The 20,287-nt window shown below is 38.1% G+C and overlaps 1 protein-coding gene across 5 annotated transcripts in view; it reads left to right on the plus strand.

Moving 5' to 3' along the window:
• LOC109403214 (protein alan shepard) overlaps positions 1-20,287 on the plus strand; it is a 789,956-nt gene that overhangs the window by 10,196 nt on the left and 759,473 nt on the right. The window lies entirely within an intron of this gene.

The following is a 20,287-nucleotide window of genomic DNA, read 5'->3' on the forward strand; positions in this document are numbered from 1 at the left end:
TAGCGCTGATTTTGAAACCGACCTTCAAAAAATTAAGGTAGAACAGTTTTTGAGTTTTAGCTCAGTATCGCTTTTCAAAATATGTAATTTACTAAAATTCAAATATATTGCGTTTTGTTCAACCAATTTTAATTTTTTTCCATAAATTAAAAGCTGAATACAATACCATTCGATCATCTAAATACAGGTTTTGCGTCAGATTGATGATTGAAGATATTGGCGAGTTTTTGGGACAATCTTCTTAAATTTTAGCAAAATTCCCATAAAATTTTGAAGAAATATATTCTTTTCAATAAGAAAAAAACTAATTTGAATTTATTTTCTCGGCGTTTATTTGACATATCATACAGGGGATAGACAAAATGATCGGGACAGGTAAAATTTTCACTTTTCAAAAAATGTTCAACTAGCTATAACTTTTCGAAAAGTGTATCGAATATTCTCAAATTTTTACTGTAAGTTCATCAACTAGTTGTGTATCAGTGGTCAAAATTTGGGAAAGATCGGGCCATTTTCCACGAAGTTATAAAGATTCTTGAAAAGGGTAAAATTATCCGATAGCCAACTTTGAGCTGTTATATCTCCGGATTTAATGAACCGATTGTAATGAAATTTTGACCATTCATGACTTATATAGTAAACTCTGAAAAACATTTGACTTAACTTGAAATTTTTAACAAGAGCAAAAATTATAGCGATTTTATTTTTTTCACGATGTTTTAGCAAATTGGTCTATTTTTAATATGCATTCCATTACTTTTTTAATTTGTTGGCGGCTATGTTGTTACTTTCCTCCAAAACACATTAGTATACAGGGTGTTAGGTTCATGAGTGCAAACTTTTTAAAGGGTGATAGAGGACCATAAATGGTGAAAAAAATGTTCTACGCATATGGTCAAATCTCAACCGTTACGTAGTTATTGAACTCCCCATGTTTTTGACTCTTATTGCCTTAACTGGCTATAACTTTAAAATGGTCAAACTTATCGCTGTTTTTTTACCCTTATTCGAAAGATTATTGAATTTTCTATCAAATGGCATCTTTCAACCGATTGGTTAAGTTAAATAACTAAGTTTTCTAGAGCAAAATAGCTAAAAATAGCGTGTTTTAATTGGTTTTTGTCAATTATCTTTGAAAAATGCGTAATAAATCAAAATTCTTTCTTTGGCAAAGTTGTGGCCCCTGTTTCACTCTACAATTCGTTCTTTGATGCCAAACTTCTTACTCTGATCATTTTCTTGCAATTTTGATTTAAATGTGCGGCACAGTGCGCAAAAAGGTGTTTACCATGACGATTGCAAATTTATGATCTGAAATGCGACGTTTAAATCGAAATTGCAAGAAAACGATAAGAGATAGAAGTTTGATGTTAAAGAACGAATTGTAGAGTGGAACAGGGGCCACAACTTTGCCAAAGAAAGAATTTTAATTTATTACGCATTTTTCAAAGATAATTGTCAAAAACAAATAAAAACACACAACTTTAAGGCTATTTGCACTAGAAAACTTAGTTATTTAACTTAACCAATCGGGTAAAACATGCCATTTGATAGAAAATTCAATAATCTTTCGAATAAGGGTAAAAAAACAACGATAAGTTTGACCATTTTAAAGTTATAGCCAGTTAAGGCAATAAGAGTCAAAAACATGGGGAGTTCAATAACTACGTAACGGTTGAGATTTGACCATATGCGTAGAACAATTTTTTTCACCATTTATGGTCCTCTATCACCCTTTAAAAAGTTTGCACTCATGAACCTAACACCCTGTATAAGCCAATTAGAGGGAAATTAAATGAACTATAATTTGCATCTTGAATTTTGGAACGATGTTGAAGTTTTGGATAATTTGGTGTTTTATTAGAAAAATAATTTAATCGTTATAATTTTCTTCCGTGTTAAGAATTTCAAGTTAAGTCAATGGTTTTTCATTGCTCGTTATATAAGTCATAAATGGTCAAAATTTCATTGCATTCAGTTCATTGAATCCGGAAATATAACAGCTCAAAGTTGCCTATCGGATAATTTTACCTTTTCCAAGAATCTTTATTACTTCGTGGAAAATGGCCCGATCTTTCCCAAATTTGGACCACTAATACACAATTAGTTGATGAACTTACAGTCAAAATTTGAGAATATTTGATGCATTTTTCGAAAAATTACACCTAGTTGAACATTTTTTGAAAAGTGAAAATTTTGCCTGTCCCGATCATTTTGTCTATCCCCTGTATATAGGCGAGTTACAGTAAAAATTTCAGCTCAATCGGTGCATTAATTACGGAGAATGAGGTGTTTGAAGTGAGCGACTTTGCTTAAAAATAGAACAAACGTCGATTTAAATTCATCAACCTTGTATGGAAAGTCGAAAAAAATTCCGCTCTACTGTATTTTTTTTTTCTTTCGCGTTTTCAACCTCAGGGCATGATTCTATACCAAAAATGATTATCAGCTTACCGAGTTCAAAAATGCTGTAAACTAGTGTGACTGATAGCCTAACTGTGTTCGTGATTGGAAACCCCTGCGCTTCAGGAATCTCTCTTCCAGCAAAAAAAACAAAACAGAATAAAATAAATAAAACAACAACGCCCATACTTACAGCAAACGGCCGCGGAGATAAAACAAAATTTTCAGCATTTCATGTGTTGCCTTTATTGAACACATTTTAGTTATCGGAACCGAACGCGCGGCGCGGTCGCGCTCCATATCTCCATCGGAAATCGACCAGCAGTTCGGCGGGTATTAGGACGACGAGTGTCGCGTGTCGTCGTCGATGCCGCAATGCAATTTCCTTTGCCCGTGCGCGGCTGCCGCCGGCCAGCCTTAGGTGCTCTGTACTGACTTGATGACACTACCGCCACCGCCGCAACGCGCCGACTTATCCCCATCCTATGTTGGTATAACGTGTGCGTCATCACACACGGTTGCTGTGCCGTTGCGTTGTTTGCTTGCACCGACCTGGACAACTGAAGCGGCGCCGACGACGACGATGCTTTGGAGAGCATGGCGACGGCATTCCAAAAATGCCGTAATGGCATCGGGAATCGCGCTGTGAACCGGTTTTGGAGATTTTTTTCGCTCGTTCGGTTGCCCTCGGGACGGAAGAACACTTTTTTCTTCGGCATGGTGGGCTTTGTGAAAAGTTTGCGTGGGTAGATGATGCCCGAGGGCGAATCGCTGCAAGATAGCACGTTTTGCAGCGGAGCAGGTTCGAGCAGGGGGAGAATTGGGAAGAAGGCGCGCATAGAGGGAAACGATTAATACATTTCATTTATTTAGCGTTACATAACAATTATAATGAAATTGCTGAATGAACAATTCCTCGCCACAACACTCGGATTGTGGCTGCAGTCCTCCATCTTCGGTTGCGTCCCACATTTGTCGGATCGTTCTGCACCTTGTACGCTGCCCTTCAGGTCTTTTTTACCACCCGGGTCTCCTACGAACACCAGCTTTGCAGGGTTGTTGTCCGGAATTCTCACAACATGCCCTGCCCATCGTATCCTTCCAGCTTTTGTCACCTTCCGGACGCTAGGGTCGCCGTAGAGTACAGCGAGCTCGTGATTCAATCTTCTCCGCCACATCGTTCTCCTGCACACCGCCAAAGATGGTCCTAAGCACCCGACCGACGCTAGGAAACTTCGAGTACTTGTGTGTCTTCCTCGGGCTTAGTCCAGGTCTCGTACCCGTAGAGAAAAATATCAGTCTTATCAGCGTTTTGTACATGGTATATTTGGTGAGAGAGTAAATCTTTTTTGAGCACAGATTCCTGTGGAGCCAATGGTAGGCTAGACTTCCACTCATGATATGCGCCTAAGGCTAACATCTTTGCTGTTTATAAGGATCCGAGAAAGACGACAATTTGCTGATTCATGGTTCAGGTGGGTGTACAGTTCTGCCATCGTTCCAAATGTTCTAGAAATAATTGCCATGTCATCCGCAAAACAGACAAATTGGCCGGATTTTGCGAAAATCGTACCCCGGTTGTTGAGCTCGGCTCGTCGCATAACACCTTCCAGGGCGATGTCGTACAGCAGACATGAGAGTCCATCACCTTGTCATACGAATGAACGAACTAAAAAGATTGCCCAAAACCCTTACGCAGTTTTTTACACCGTCCATCGTCGCTTTGCTCAGTCTAGTGAACTTCCCGACAAGCCGTTCACTTCTTGTCCATGATTTTCCATAGCTCTGTGCGGTCGATACTGTCATACGCCGCCTTGAAGTCATTGAACAGGAGATGCGTTGGTACCTGGTATCCGATCCATTTCAGTAGCTCCAGATTATGGCCAAGTGGCCGTCGGTACCGTACGTTGTTAATCACGCAAAGCGCTGTCATGGTAGAACCAAAGCTGATTACTCAATATTTACAAATATTAGGACCCCCTTCATTGGTAAGCCCCCATACTGTCGTAATTCTGCAAAGTAGCATTCCAAATTTTGGTGTCTTGAGGTATATATCTGGTGAAATATTGACACTGTAGTACCGTAATCTGGGGGAAGTTGATCACTTCTCCTCTATTCTTTTGAACAGAATCAAGTGCAATGCTCATAGCTCCAAACAAATATGTCTAAATCATGTAGTGGATGAAGCTTTTTCAAGTTCTGTAAACGAAATTCTTACAAGAAATTGCCACATTTTGTAAAAAATGCTCAAATGGCCAAATTTGAAAACTTTCAATCCGGGGTGAAGTTTATCATCCAATAAGATAACATTCTAAGAATAGAAAAAAATTGAACAAATTGAATTTAATGATGCTAAAGCTGAATAAGTTTTTAAAATTCTTACAACTGATACATTTTGTATGTTAAAAGTAAATTAAAGTTTTGTAAGCTACAGAATGAATGACCCACATTAAACGCCTAAAGGTAGTTTCCTTAAAAATCGTCTTACTTTCACAAAACGTACTGTTTTCAAATAAAACTAATGCGTTTACAATTTAAACCTGAAGCTTCGTTCAATAAGCTATCATGATTAAATAAAAGTGATTTGTGAGTCATCTGATATACACAGCGTTGCTGAGAGATGATTTTGTAAAAGGCCCAGTTTTACCAAGTTTCAATACACACCCAAAAAAGTCGACATTTTTTATGTATAATCTGTCACAATTGGCATAAAAACCTTAAAAAAATCTTCGAATATGTTTACGCAATTGATTTACGTCAAAATTTCTTCCATGGGAATTTTTGTTATTACAGTACGGGCTTGGGCCGAAACAACTCAGATTTTCACGATTTTTTTTCCAAAGGCACGGTTCATGGATATATAAATAAATAAAAATTGATAAAAATTCAGGGCCACCTCTTTTCCCGGAAAACTCAGGTGGATTTTTTTTGTTTTCCCCTGACACTACTTACTTTGAAAAATCATAACTCAAGAACGAAGCACCGCAGAAACATAGTTTTTTTTTAAGAAAATGAAGGCAAATTTTCTCAGGAATCCAAAAAAAAGTACGATCTGAAAAAAGTTTTCCACAAAAATGTTAACACTTGAGAAAATTTGATAAGAAAACCGGAAAACTATGCCCAAACTCATTGATAATCTTCAAAACATATTTTGGAGAAGCTTATTTCATAAGCTTCAATTGCTAAAATTTTTGGAACGTACTTTTTTTTCGTTTTTGAGTAATGGCCAATTTTGTGAAAAATGCCATAACTGTCATAATGTCATAAATAATCATAACTCAAGGACCAATCATCGTAGAAACATTTTTTTGTTTCTGAAAATGAAAATAAAAGCCTATATTAAATGGTCATGTTTTACAAAATTGGCCATAACTCAGGAACGAAAAAAGTACATTCCGAAAATTTCAGAGATTAAAGCTTATGAAACTACCATCTCAAAAATATTTTATTGAAAATTGTCTAAGAGTTGGGCTTTTCTTTATGAAATTTCTCAACGGTGGAAATTTTTGTGGAAAACTTGTTCCAGTTCATATTTTTTGCTTTCATTTCCATACAAAGAAACTTTGTTTCTACGATGCTTCGTCCTTGAGTTTTGATTTTTCAAAGAAAAGACTTATATGACACATTCGTACATTTTTAACAAAATTGGCCATAACTCAAAAACAAAAAAGGTGCATTCCGTAAATTTCAGCAGTTAAAGCTTATAAAATCATTTTCCCAAAAATATTTTCTGAAAAATTTTCACGGGCATAGTTTTAAGTTTTTTTTTACGAATTTTCGTACGTTTTGGATTCCTGAGAAAATTTGCCTTCATTTTCTTGAAAAAAAATTGTTTCTACGGTGCTTCGTTCAATGATTTTTCAAAGTAAGTAGTGTCAGGGAAAAACAAAAAAAACACCTGAGTTTTCCAGAAAAATAAGCGACCCTGTTGTTTTCTTCATTTTTTTCATGCATGTATCCATGGACCCTGCCTGTGGAAAAAAATCATGAAAATCTGATACCCTTTGGCCCAATTTGAACGAAAAAATATCCCCCATTGAAGCCGAATAGTGACGTCCTCAGCGGTTGAAGGACATGGATCCCATAGTGATCAACTACTCCCCAGATTACGGTATTCTTACTATAAATGGATGCAAGATCTAGTCATCATCTAGCATCTATGGAAGAAAAGCTAGAGAATGAGTTTGATGCATAATAACCAAAAATGTGCCAAAATTTTCAATACCGCTTACGTTACTTTGTAGAATTGCGGCAGCATATGAATTTCTTCAAATTACTGAAATTTACACTTTTTTTTTGTAATTGAGATAGAGGCATTCTTGTGGATATTTCTTTTATGAATTCAACAATAATTGTTCTAAAGATTCCTTCAAAAACTATTTTAGAATTTACTATTTCTCCTGTGCAGCTCAAGATTTTCTTCCCATGATAACCTTCTGGAATACCGTCAGAAACTCCTTTAGGGATTCTTTCAAGATTAATCATTTTTTTCGGGAGTTTTTATAGAATTTTTTTTTGCATGATTACCAGAATATTTTTATTATTATTATTTTTCTTTATTATCGCGATTTTCAGCCCTCGGCTGGTTCATCTCGTTACTAGAAAATTTATGAAATTCTTTCAATGATTGCTACGGAAGTTCGTGCCTGTGTTCTTTTATTTCATCAAACATTTTTGTAAAAATTTCCCATCAGAATTCTTCTGGTAATTTCCCAAGAATTCTATAAATTTCTTCAAGGAATTTATTTAGAATTTTCACTGAAAAATCAAGAGATTGTGGAAGTTCCTCCAGAGGTTTCTCCAAAGCTTCCTCCAAGGATTACTTGAGGTCTATTCAGACCTTCTTTCCTTTATTTTTCTGTTGATGCTTTAGAAATTTCTCCCAAAGATGCTCTCAGCAATTCCTAGAATCTATTCCTGAGATTTTTTCAGAGCATTTTTCAAGAAAACCTTCTATGAATACCTACAAAGGGTTCTCCTGTTCTTCCAGGAATTCTTTCAAAGACTCTTTCTAAATATCTTTTTTTTCAAAAACTCGTTCAGAAGTTCAGATTTTTTTTCAGAATGTTTTTTTTTGTATCTGCAGGATTTTCTTCGGGAATTTTTCCTTCAGGATTTTTATCCTTGGAACTGTATTAAAAATTCTTCTATGAATTCCCCAGAGATATCTCAATGAGTTCTTCCAAGGATCACTACAGAAAATCTTTCAGGGATCTCTCAGAAATTTATTGATGGATTTATACAAAAAAATCCATAAATACCTTTGTTCGCAATTTCTGTTGCAATTTTTGGCATACATTTTTAGGAGATTCCTTCAGAAATGTCTTTACGGATATCTCTACTCAGGGGTATCTCAATATCTTAAGTATTTTTTTTTTTCTTGAAATCACTTTCAGAGTTCCTCGAGAAACTTTCATGATTTTTCCAGGAATTAAAGAGGTATCTTGGGAAGGAGAGCTTCTTCAAGAATTAGGATGTATCTTAAGGTAGTTATCCAGGGGCATTTTAAGGAGTTATTCCAAGAATGTTCGTCCAAGAATCGCTCCAGAAAATGTTCAAGAATTTCTCCTAGGAATCTCCAAAGCTATAACAAGGAGTTTTAAAAGAGGGATTCCTTCAGACCATCATCCAAGGATTTCTTTAAAATTTCCTTCAGAGATTTCTTTTTAAGAAATTTCTGATGAAATTCTTGGAGGATTCCTGAGAAGAATTTTCAAACGAATCGCTGTAGGCTTCTTTAAAGAAATTTTTCGATGGATTTCTGTGAGTTTCCATGACATCTATTGGAGAAATCCCGCACTGAAATTCCTGAAGAAATCCCTTAAATTCTGAAGAAGTCTCCGAAGATACAGTCGAATAAATAAATGACGGAATATCAGAAGAAAGCCAAGCGGAAATTTCTGAAAGAATCTTTGTAGACATTTTTGAAGAAATCTTCAGCAAGGTTTCTGTAAAAATCTTGGGATGAAGGTTTGAATACTTCTCCAGAAGAATATCTTAGAAAAGTTTTGGAAATTTTTAAATAAATCCCGGCAGAAACATTGAAACATCTTTCTAGAGAAAAATACCAGGAGAAATTCTTCGGAAAAGCCTTGGAAGGAGTTCGTAGAGTAGATTGTTAAGTAATCTTTAAGAATATTCTGAAGAAATCCTTCAATAAAATTCATTTACGAATTTGTGGAAGATTTTCTAAAGAAATCCATGGAGAAATTTCCGGAGGCATTTTAAACTTTTGATTTTATGTAGAAATCGTATTTCTGAAAGTATTCCTGAAGTTATTTGTGAGCATATTTCTGAAGAAATTCCTGTGGGAATACTTACAAAACGCTTAGATAAGCTTCTGTCAAGATTATTTTTTCTTAAAAACTCGAGATATTTCTTTAAAAAAAAATCCTGTAGAAATTCTACAGAAACATTTCTGAATAAATTCAGAATTCCTCAAAAAATTCGCAGAGGAATTCTTTGAGTTATCTTTTAAGGAAATTCCGGAGGAATTCAAGGGGGAAAAAGGATATACCGTCAAGTCGCCATTCACCGTGGGGGCTCCATTCACCGTGTGCCTTCGAATATTTTTTCATTATTTTCATATTATGATTGAATGATATGACAATTTCCCTTCAATTTCACCAATACAGCACTTATGTATTGTTACCATGTCAAAACGCTCATTAGAAACATTTAAAAGTATCATTTTGACACTAAAGTGTGTTTACATGAAGCGGGTTTCTGCTCGTTCACTGCATTCATAGTGAAAAAACGAAAACTGCGCTAAGGTGATTTAAGCGATAAACTAAATGTAGTAACGTTTTTATTCCACCAAGAAGCAATTAAATTCACCTATCAGGTATGTACACTAAAACCTCTTTTTATGCATGTTTTTTTTATGCACTTTTAATTTATGCACCTTTTTTTATGCCCTGCATAAAAAGAGGGAGAGCTATTCTGAACCAATATTGTGCATAAGAATATTTAATAATGCCAGGAACTATTGCAACGGCGACCGGGGGGTGTTTACAGATGAGAGCAAAGGAAGGTTACAGGTTCGTTTTTGGGTGTGTCCGAAAGTCTCATGTGCGTTACATGGGCTCCGAGTGGGTCTTAAGGGGATTTCGGAGTCATTTCGGGAGTCTTTTAGCATTTTAGGCTGGTTTCAAAGCCGTTATGGAGGCGTTTTTAGGGGTTTTGGTTTAGGAGGATTTTTTTAGACATTTCAAGATGTTCCAGATCATTTTTGGCGTGATTCAGAGGCGTTACGGAAGCATTACGGAGGAATTTTCGGGGTGTTCGGAGCCTCTCAGGTGCGTTACATGGGGTCCAAGGGGGTTTAAGGGGATTCCGGAGGCATTTCAAAATGATTCAGAGCATTTTCGGCGTGATTCAGAGGCGTTACGGAAGCGTTACGGAGGAGTTTTCGGGGTGTTCGGAGCCTCTCAGGTGCGTTACATGGGGTCCGACGGGGTTTAAGGGGGATTTTGGAGGCATTTTAAGACGTTTCAGAGCATTTTCGGCGGGATGCAGAGGCGTTACTTATGCGTTACGGAGGAGTTTTCGGGGTGTTCGGAGCTTCTCAGGTGCGTTACATGGGGTCCGAGGGGGTTTAAGGGGGATTTTGGAGGCATTTCAAGACGTTTCAGAGCATTTTCAGCGGGATGCAGAGGCGTTACTTAAGCGTTACGAGGAGTTTTCGTGGGGTTCGGAGCCTCTCAGGTGCGTTACATGGGGTCGGAGGGGGTTTAAGGGGATTTTGGAGACATTTCAAGACGTTTCAGAGCATTTCGGCGTGATTTAGAGGCATTACAGAAGCGTTACGGAGGAGTTTTCAGGGTGTTCGGAGCCTCTCAGGTGCGTTACATGGGGTCCGAGGGGGTTTAAGGATATATTGGAGGCATTTCAAGACGTTTCAGAGCATTTTCGGCGGGATGTAGAGGCGTTACTTAAGCGTTACGAGGAGTTTTTGTGGGGTTCGGAGCCTCTCAGGTGCGTTACATGGGGTCGGAGGAGGTTTAAGGGGGATTTTGGAGGCATTTCAAGACGTTTCAGAGCATTTTCGGCGGGATGCAGAGGCGTTACTTATGCGTTACGGAGGAGTTTTCGGGGTCTTCAGAGCTTCTCAGGTGCGTTACATGGGGTCCGAGGGGGTTTAAGGGGGATTTTGGAGGCATTTCAAGACGTTTCAGAGCATTTTCAGCGGGATGCAGAGGCGTTACTTAAGCGTTACGAGGAGTTTTCGTGGGGTTCGGAGCCTCTCAGGTGCGTTACATGGGATCCGAGGGGGTTTAAGGGGGATTTTGAAGGCATTTCAAAATGTTTCAGGCCATTTTCGGCGTGATTTGGAGGCGTTACGGAAGCGTTACGGAGGAGTTTTCAGGGTGTTCGGAGCCTCTCAGGTGCGTTACATGGGGTCCGAGGGGATTTAAGGGGGATTTTGGAGGCATTTCAAAATGTTTCGAACCATTTTCTGCGTGATTTGGAGGCGTTACGGAAGCGTTACGGAGGAGTTTTCAGGGTGTTCGGAGCCTCTCAGGTGCTTTACATGGGGTCCGAATGGGTTTAAGGGGGATTTCGGAGGCATTTCAGAGCATTTTCGGCGGGATGCAGAGGCGTTACGGAAGCGTTACGGAGAAGTTCTCTGGCCTCTCAGGTGCGTTACATGGGGTCGCCGGGGGGTTCAAGGGGGATTTTTGAGGCATTTCAGGAAGTTTCAGAGCAGACTCTGAAATACCTTAAATCACCCCTCAAACCTCATGCACCCTTTAAAGTCTCCTGAGATCCCTTGAATTGCCCCTAAAGCCCCTTGGAACGCCCCTGAAACCCACTTATACTATTGAAATACCCCAGAATTCTCCGTAATCCCATGAAAACACCAAAAAATCTTGACAGAACACCCTTGTAAGGCTCCTCAAACCCCCCGAAACAACCCCTTAAAACGCCTCTGAAGCCCCTTGGAACCCCCTTTTTGGGCTCTCTGGGAACATTCTGGAAACCCCCTTAGCCCCACCTCATCTGCCCAGGAGCAAGATCTGTTCTCGCAAACTAGATTTTCTAATTAAAGCCCAAACTTAATTTATGCATAAATTTCCCTCTTTTTATGCCTTTTTTAATTTATGCACATTTTTAATTTATGCAGTCCCAGCCATGTGCATAAAAAGAGGTTCCAGTGTATTGTGTTTGCATTACCGAAGTAAGTTTAACAAGAAAGCACGATTACTCGTACTTTTTAATTGAAACAAAAAAGGCACGGTAAATGGGTACCCTAAAAATCAATGGTCTCCATTCACCGTGCCCCATATTGTCCCATATATCTAGAAAAAATCGAAAATTTGAACATTCGTTTTTCTAATAAAATATTGCAAGTTATTACTTGAAATGAATTTAAACGAAGAAAATTCGCTTGGCTGGGTTGTTTTGATCATTTTTAAACAAAGTAGAATAAAATTTCTCATACACGGTGAATGGGTCCCTACTACCACGGTGAATGGTGACCTACCACGGAATTAGGCGACCCTACTACCCTTTACTAATTGTACTATATCACCAAATTTTGTGAAATTTTTTCTACTTCTGTGGATATTGCTTTAATTTTAACCTATAATGAAGGCAATTAAAAGCGGCACCAACAATGTTTATAAGGCTGGTGTCAAATGACAGCCCTTATTTGCCCCGAATCCTCTTAGATCCACGGTGAATGGTGCCTTGACGGTAGACAAAATAATCGGGACAGGCAAAATTTTCAAAGAAAAAAAAAATGTCAACTAGCTGTATCTTTTCGAAAAGTGCTTCAAATATTCTCAACTTTTTACTAAAAATTGATCGACTAGTTGTCTATCAACACCTTTTACTAGAATATATCTACTACATGCAGAGATGTCCATATCCTCAGTGTAGGAAAGAGAAATAGAAAATACACCACTCACGCTGTGTATCTCAACAGGAGCCCGTCTCTTATATGTGGATCCACCACTGCGATTCGGATGCGCGCAAGCTTGGTGGGTAGAAATAAATCTCTTTACTCCCTGAGCACTAGGCCACACAACAGTGCGGCGAGAGCGATTTAAAATTCTCTCCGGTGAAAGTGTAAAAAATCACCCGGGCGCGCGCTCCAGTGAGGTTTTTGCGCCAGAGTGCGCGCTGCGGTGAAACACTGGAGAGTTCTCGCCCCGGCGACACCATGGTGATGATTCGGTGACTGCTGGGTGAAAACACGGGAGAGCACCGGAGAGCGATGTGCGCGAAAGAGTGAGCCACACTCGATCCAAGGCGAACGGGCAAGAGCACGCACTAGCGCTTGGTCTACCCACCACCCAAAGCAAGAGAAACTGGTTTCTTGGTGTGGTGAAAAATGTTCCTATCCCCAGTGTGGTCGATAAACTGACGCCGCAGTGAATCGCTACGGTGAAATGCCATCTCTGACTACATGTAGAATAGCCTGATCTTTCCGGAATTGGACCAATGATAGACAATTAGTTGACTAACTTTCAGTAAAATTTGAGAATATTTGATGCACTTTTCGAAACGTTTCAACCATATTCTGAAAAGTGGAAATTTTGCCTATCCCGATAATTTTGTCTATCCCCTGTACATGAAGAAATATCTGGAGGAAATGTTATACGAATCTCTGTATGAACTCCTGGAGGAATTCCTGCAAGATTTTTCTCGATGAATTCCGGTAGAAGTTCCTGGACACATAGAAGCGGGAATTTGCAATGGAATTTTTAGATCAATTTCTGATCAAATCTCTGAGGGACTTTCTGACGAAATACCTGAACGAATTTTGGAATAAATGTCTGAATTTTTTTCGATGAAACCACTGGAAGAATGTACGAAAGAAACATTGAAAGAATTTCGGAAGTAATCCATGTAGAAGTTTATTAATGAATCTCTGGTAGGTTTTCTTTAATAAATTCCTAGAAGAATATTTGAAGCAATCCCTGGTGAAGTTTAAGGAGGAACTCATGGGAATCTACATACAAAATTCCTGGAAAAATCAGTAGAGATATTCTCGACGAAATTTCTCGAGAGATGAACCAACCATGGGCTGGAAGTCTGTATAATAAAGATAAATCAATCAATCAATCAAAGAAATTTCTGAATGAATCATTCTAAAAAAATCCATGGAGCAATTTTAAAAACAATCCCTGGAAGATTTCTTGATTTAATCCTTGAAAAAAAAATATATGAAGGTGTCTCATAAAGAATTTTTGGAAAATTTCTATATGAATCTGTGAAAGGTTTAAAAATATGGAAACAATTCTGGAGGTATTCTTGAAATTTCGATTTTCTACTGAAAACAAAATACTGAAGGAGTTTCTAAAGAAATCCGAGGATGATTTCCTGAAAGAATTCTCGTACGGAATTTTGAAAAAAAGGAGGAATTTCTGAGGAAACCCATGCAAGGTTCCATAGAAAAGTTCTTGGAGAAATTTTTGGAGGATTCTCCAGAGGTAATTCTATATGAAATTCTAGAGCAATTTCTGAAAAAAAAATCATGGCAAATGTTCTAAAAAAACTTTCAAAAGAAATCATTCAAATACTTTCTAAGAGGATTTTTTTTAAAGATTTTCTATTGGGATCCAAGAAGCAATTTCGGAGAGGAGCGGACCTGGTATGATGCTTAGAACACTTGACTATCACGCCGAGGACCTGGGATCGAATCCCACTCCCGACAAACTCGCAAAATGTGAGTTCTTCCTTCGGAAGGGAAGTTAAGCGTGGGTCCCGAGATGAACTAGCCTAGGGCTAAAAATCTCGTTAACACAGATAAAAAAAGCAATTTCGGAACGAATCCAAGGAGAAATTTTCGAGGACATTCCTGGCAGAATTTCAATAAAACTCTCTGGAAAATTTTCTGAAGAAATCACTTGGGGAATTTCTAAAGGATTTTTTACAGGAATCCATGGAGTAATGTCTGAAGATATCCATACATTGTTTTCCAAATGCATCCTTTGATAAATTTCAGGAGGTATCTATCAAAGAATTTCTATAAGAATAACTAAATGATTTCTGAAGAAATTCATGGATACATTTCTGATGCAATCCTTGTAATATTTTCTAAAATAACCTTTTGAGAAATTTTGAAAAAATAGCCAATGAAACATCTGAATAAATTCCTGTAAGAAACTCTAATCTAAATCCCTGCAGAAAATTTACGTGAGTATCTATCTGTAATAGATTTTGCAAGTTATTTCTGAGGAATTTTGTGGAGTTATCCATATAATGGTAGGAAATTATTTATTTTTTATCTCAAAAGCTGGTTACTCAGTGAGTAACTTGGAGTAAACTCGATGACACTACTGAGCCACGATAGGTCCTAACGTTGATAATATCGGAGAAGTGCCGTCCGTGGTCGATTTGAAAAACGATAGGGGAGGTTGTGGTTAAAGTAGGTGTTATCTTCTTAGAGATAGCAATCAATCAGTCGTAGACCGTTCTCGTTCGCAAGCTGGTGGGTTTTGATCAGTGGTGTAGTCACGGCTTAGGGTTATGATGCCGGCGTGCAATGCGTTTATAGTTCGTTTGACAGGTCTCCTGCTCTATTGGAAAGACATTGACAGTACAGTTGGAATTCCTATTGAAATATTTCATGCCTACGCATATAGTGTCTTTAGTGTAGTGTAGTCGATTCCATTACTTAAGACAAGCCACTACTTCTTCGAGAGGGCATTTTATCCTGTAGTCCCTTTTGTTGAACGCAACTGAAAATATTCAGAGGTATACCTAAAGCTTTTTATTTGTTGTAAAGCGAAATCAAACTTTCTTTTCCTTATACTCGATTGGTGCTGCTTTGAATAATCTGCCGAATGATTTTTAATTTTCAGCTTCTGATTTTCTTTTAATCCGCGAATGGGTCACAATCTCGATTCGGAATAGCCATCATACCTACAAATAACCATTTGGTTAGATTTTCGGTGGTCATGGTGTCGTTGCTGTTGGTGATAGTGACTATGACGATGCTGATGATGATGATGCTGGTGATGACGGTAACGGCGGCGACTGCAATGATTATGACGTTAGTTCAGTTACCGCCGCCGTCCGTGTTATCTTCGGCGCTTCTGTTTGCTTTTATTCCATTGTCACCGCCTCCCCGTCCTGGTATTGCGTTTTAAGGCAGGCTAGAGAGCTGCCGGGGGATAGTGTGATGTTGTTTCACGCGATGTGAGGACTGCTAGCCGGAATGGGGGATACGATATCTCTTGGCTGCTCTGGCTGGTAGATGACAGTTTTCGCCCACTTTTACTGGAGTTTGGTCTTCCTTGTTTTTCGGGCGGGATGCAGTAGTGGTTGTCGTTTTATTTTGCTATATTGTAATAGCAGAAAGCGAGCATTTGCGTATTGGTGCTTAGAGGAAATTCGATGCACCGCGCCCTCAACAATGTTACAGACATATTAAAAGCCTTTTAAGAATATTTTTTTATTGTTTCTACTATTACACCCAATGTAGCATGGACAAAACACTAAGAGTAGGTCCTCTTGGTACACGAGACTTGAGCTATTCTTGATGAGTGCCTGAATTCACTCGGAATGTTCGCGTGAGAGGTATTATAGATTGTATTTGATCGGTGTGTAGGTAAGAACTTGTTGCATTCTATGGCAAACCCACACAGAAAAAAATATTCATGTAAAATTCAGCGAGAAAGCATGCACATAAAGGGAATGCTAGAGTTAGTGCATATTTACATGAGATATCATGTAAAATTACGTTACAATCGTGTAAATGTCCGCTAATAGTCACGTAACCGGTTGGAATCCATGATGGTTTACGCGATGGTTGGCGGAAATTTACACGATGGTAATGTAATTTTACATTATATCTCATGTAAAAGTGCACTTACTCTAGCATTCCCTTTATGTGCATGATTTCTCGCTGAATTTTAATTACATATTTTTTTCTGTGCAGCAAATCCTGAAAACAGTAAAAAAGGAAGGATCCGGTGGGCAGGGTATGTTTCATGAATACCAGACAGCAATGCAAAGCAGGTATTCTCGACAGATCCGGATATTGTCAAAAAAGACCGACTTTTGTTATAGGAAATTGTTGTAGAAACACTTAATAAATAAACAGTGTAACACAACCAGTGTAAAACGAACCATTATTAATAAAGGGTGAAAATTTACTTCGTTATATGCGCTAGTTCCCATCATATCAGACGTAAAATAGCCAATAAACATAGATATTTCAACTTACCCTTGCCAAGGGCTTATCAGATGGAAGCAAAAAAATGATGATGATTAACCTGGGCTTGTTAGGGGAATATCTGTAAATAAAAAGAAAATCGGATTAAGTACGGTTTCTTTGAATTCCACTAAGAATTTGCATCCTTTGACAGATACGTATTTCGACCTCAACTGTAAGGTCGTCTTCAGTGTCTTGTACTTAACCCGATTTTCTTTTTATTTAGCAAAAAAATGTTGACCATTCTAGGCACCATAGTGTCACGTAGAAGGCATGCCGGGAATTGAATTCCGGTTGTGCCCGAAACAGACGTCGACCAGACGAAAACAGAATTCGAAGGACAATCATTCAATCATATTATTTTAAGCAAATTATAGTTCTTCAACAATATTTTTAAATGATAAAACTTCTAATTGAAGCCAAATTGTCCTTGAGGCATTAGCAGAGCTGCAAGAATAAACTCGATCATTATTGGCCGGTGCTTAGCTAGACGGGAATTAGTAAAAACCCTATAGTATATTATATTCATTACCTTTGATTTTTACTGTGCTAGTTATGTACACAGAAAAAAAAATGTAATTAAAATTCAGCGAGAAATCATGCACATAAAGGGAATGCTAGAGTTAGTGCACTTTTACATGAGATATAATGTAAAATTGCATTACCATCGTGTAAATTTCCGCCAACCATCGCGTAAACCATCATGGACACTGACCGGTTATGCGACTATTAGCGGAAATTTACACGAACGTAACGTAATTTTACACGATATCTCATGTAAATATGCACTAACTCTAGCATTCCCTTTATGTGCATGATTTTTCGCTGAATTTTACATGAATATTTTTTCTGTGCAATGAATATCATGTATTTTAAAAATGTACAGGATATAGTTCTTCAGACTTAGGAAACTATTTACGAAAAAGTACTTTTTTTAAACAGTATTTTGAGAAGGTATGCTTTAAAAATGTACACTTATATAAACGATCGTATTTTCTGTATTGATTTCACAAGGTTGTCAACATGAAAATCCAACGAAATAACTTACTGAAATATGAAAATTTAAATATTGGACACTCAAGTAAACTATCAATTGTAATTAATCTTTGCAAAACCTGCACCTGAACCCATCGTGCCAAAGCCCTCCAAACACTGGCCAATCCTGACAAAAACATCTGTTCGTCTCTCAGCCGAGCCGTCAGAACATCATCCTTTGGTTCCATCCGATAACTTCGCACCGTCTGGTTTCGACTCATTCCCGTTCACCATTCTTGCTCTCTTCCACCACTACTGAGTTCCGTCCATCTCAATTCCACGCTGTCTGCAGTGTCACAAGGGAAAACCCAGTCTGCGTCGTTTGACTGGACCGGAGTATACCGAGAATCTCTCGTTTGAAGTAAGTAAACTTTTTTTTCCGAAACCTCTGCACTTTGCCCTAGCCAGACAAATCAACCCCGCCATGCGAACTCTCCTGTCGCGCCGCCGTAGGGAGTTGTTTGAGACCGCACTCTATTGACTCTTCCGATTGCACCACCACCAGCAGGAGAGTGGGAAATCAGTGCAACCGTCGCGTTGCCTCCGTCCTGTGCAGTCAGTGGCGAGAAATGTCCTCGCATCGATGATGTTACCCCACAGGGGGACGTAGGAACTGAGTGCAGTCGTTTTCGTCGGAAAACGTTCGTCTCAATAATGCATATTTGATGTACTCAATCAACGCGAGCGTTTATTATTGATTGACCTAACGCTTGGTCGATGGAAAACTGTAACTGTGAGCTTTCAGTAGTGGTATTGGAATCAGAAGTTTCTGCGGTTACTTTCATTGAAGCTCTTCAATTCTACAAGAAAAACCTTTTTTTTCAACATTACAATCATCGCTTTTCAGGTTATCCCAGTGCTATAGGCAGATGCCTTGCTACAATAGATGATACAAAACCATCTGCATCATCATCAGCATTAAAAAAATAAGCCTTGACTGCTTTTTTCGCATGTGCTTTTCTGAACTTTTGAGCTAGCAACACGGTGCCCCCACAGACCGTTATTATAAAATAAAAATGTCCATCAAAACTAAGTTCAGGGGTCGAATCCTGGTGCCATTCTGCACCTCTGGGCAAATTTTTAAAATAATCCCTAGGAGGAATCTCGAGAAATCTCGATTTGATGTTTTATACTAAGAAATTTCAAAGAAATCCATGTTCAGATTGGACAATATCGCTTAAATACCTACAACAAAAAGGCCCCAAAGTATTCAAAGTTGTTTCAAACCAGTATATATTTACCAACGCAACTTTTATTATACATATTTACTACTCACCCAACTCAACTGACTAAACTGACATAAGTATGTTTTTCCAAGCCATGCATCGGTTTTAACGTAAGCATTAAAAAGCGATTTTTCCATATTGTTTGTTGAACATATTACACATCACAGTGTTATACATTAAAATTTTCCCTAATTCTACAACATGTTTACTATATTACGAGGAACCAACCCTCCGAAGACCACAAAGGGATCTAAGATATGTGGAAAAAGTTATTGACTGAAAACCGAATACCATGGAAACGCTGTTTAACAGATTTTTCATTGAAGAAGTAAATTTTCTCATAAAATCGTCTGAAAAACTAAGAATAACGGGCGCAAAAAAATAGTTTTCCCGATCGACCTGATATTTTGCACAGTTGATATGGGACCAAAATGGAACTCAAAAAGTATACAAGAACTAGAGTTTTTGCATTTTTTATATTTTCCCATATAAACCGTGTCCTATGTTATTACATATACGTCATAGTTTCCTGTTCTTCCAAAATTGGTGTACTATTAGATCTTTATTTAACACATATTTCTCAGTACTTTTCTAGTGTTCATGTGCAAGAATATGTAGCACTTTTCAAAAAAAAATGTTCAAAATTCTAGGCAAAGCAAATCAAAGATAATCGTACACACCGTAGTTGCTACTCCGTGATTGACCAGAGTTGCACAGAGATCCAATGAAAGCAAGGCTTGGGACGAGCTAACCATTCTCAATTTGCACAATTCGAGAGTTCAACATTTGAAAGTCAATAACGGCGCTGGCCACGTCCTTGCAGTCATCGGATCGATTATGTGTCATACTCGCCTCATATAGGAGCGATACATTTACAGCAAGGAACAATACAATTATTAAACACTGAACGCCCCTGTTCAAAATGTTAAGCAATATCGAAAAAAAAGTTTAAATTTGTTTTCGACTATTGTGACTGAAAACGTTATTCATTTGAGGAAATTTGCCTTCAAAGACCTACTCCAGTTTTTCTAACACTAACGTTGGTAATCAAAAGCACACATGACAAGCAACGTTTTTTGCATCTTTTTTTTCCGATTTTTGTACACTGCCAAATGTTTGGTAAGTCAGTTTAATCAGTTAATTGATTTAGATGAGTAGTAAATATGTATAATTGAAGTAACGTTTTTAAATAAATACGGGTTTGAAACAACTTTGAACACTTTAGGGAAAGTTTGTGTAGGTATTTAAGCGATATTGTCCAATCTGAACATGGATTTCTTTGAAATTTCTTAGTATAAAACATCAAATCGAGATTTCTCGAGATTCCTCCTAGGGATTATTTTTAAAATTTGCCCAGAGGTGCAGAATGGCACCAGGATTCGATCCCTGAACTTAGTTTTGATGGACATTTTTATTTTATAATAACGGTCTGTGGGGGCACCGTGAGCAATTG

This window comes from Aedes albopictus, chromosome 2 (assembly GCF_035046485.1).
Source record: "Aedes albopictus strain Foshan chromosome 2, AalbF5, whole genome shotgun sequence".
Lineage (NCBI taxonomy): Eukaryota > Metazoa > Arthropoda > Insecta > Diptera > Culicidae > Aedes > Aedes albopictus.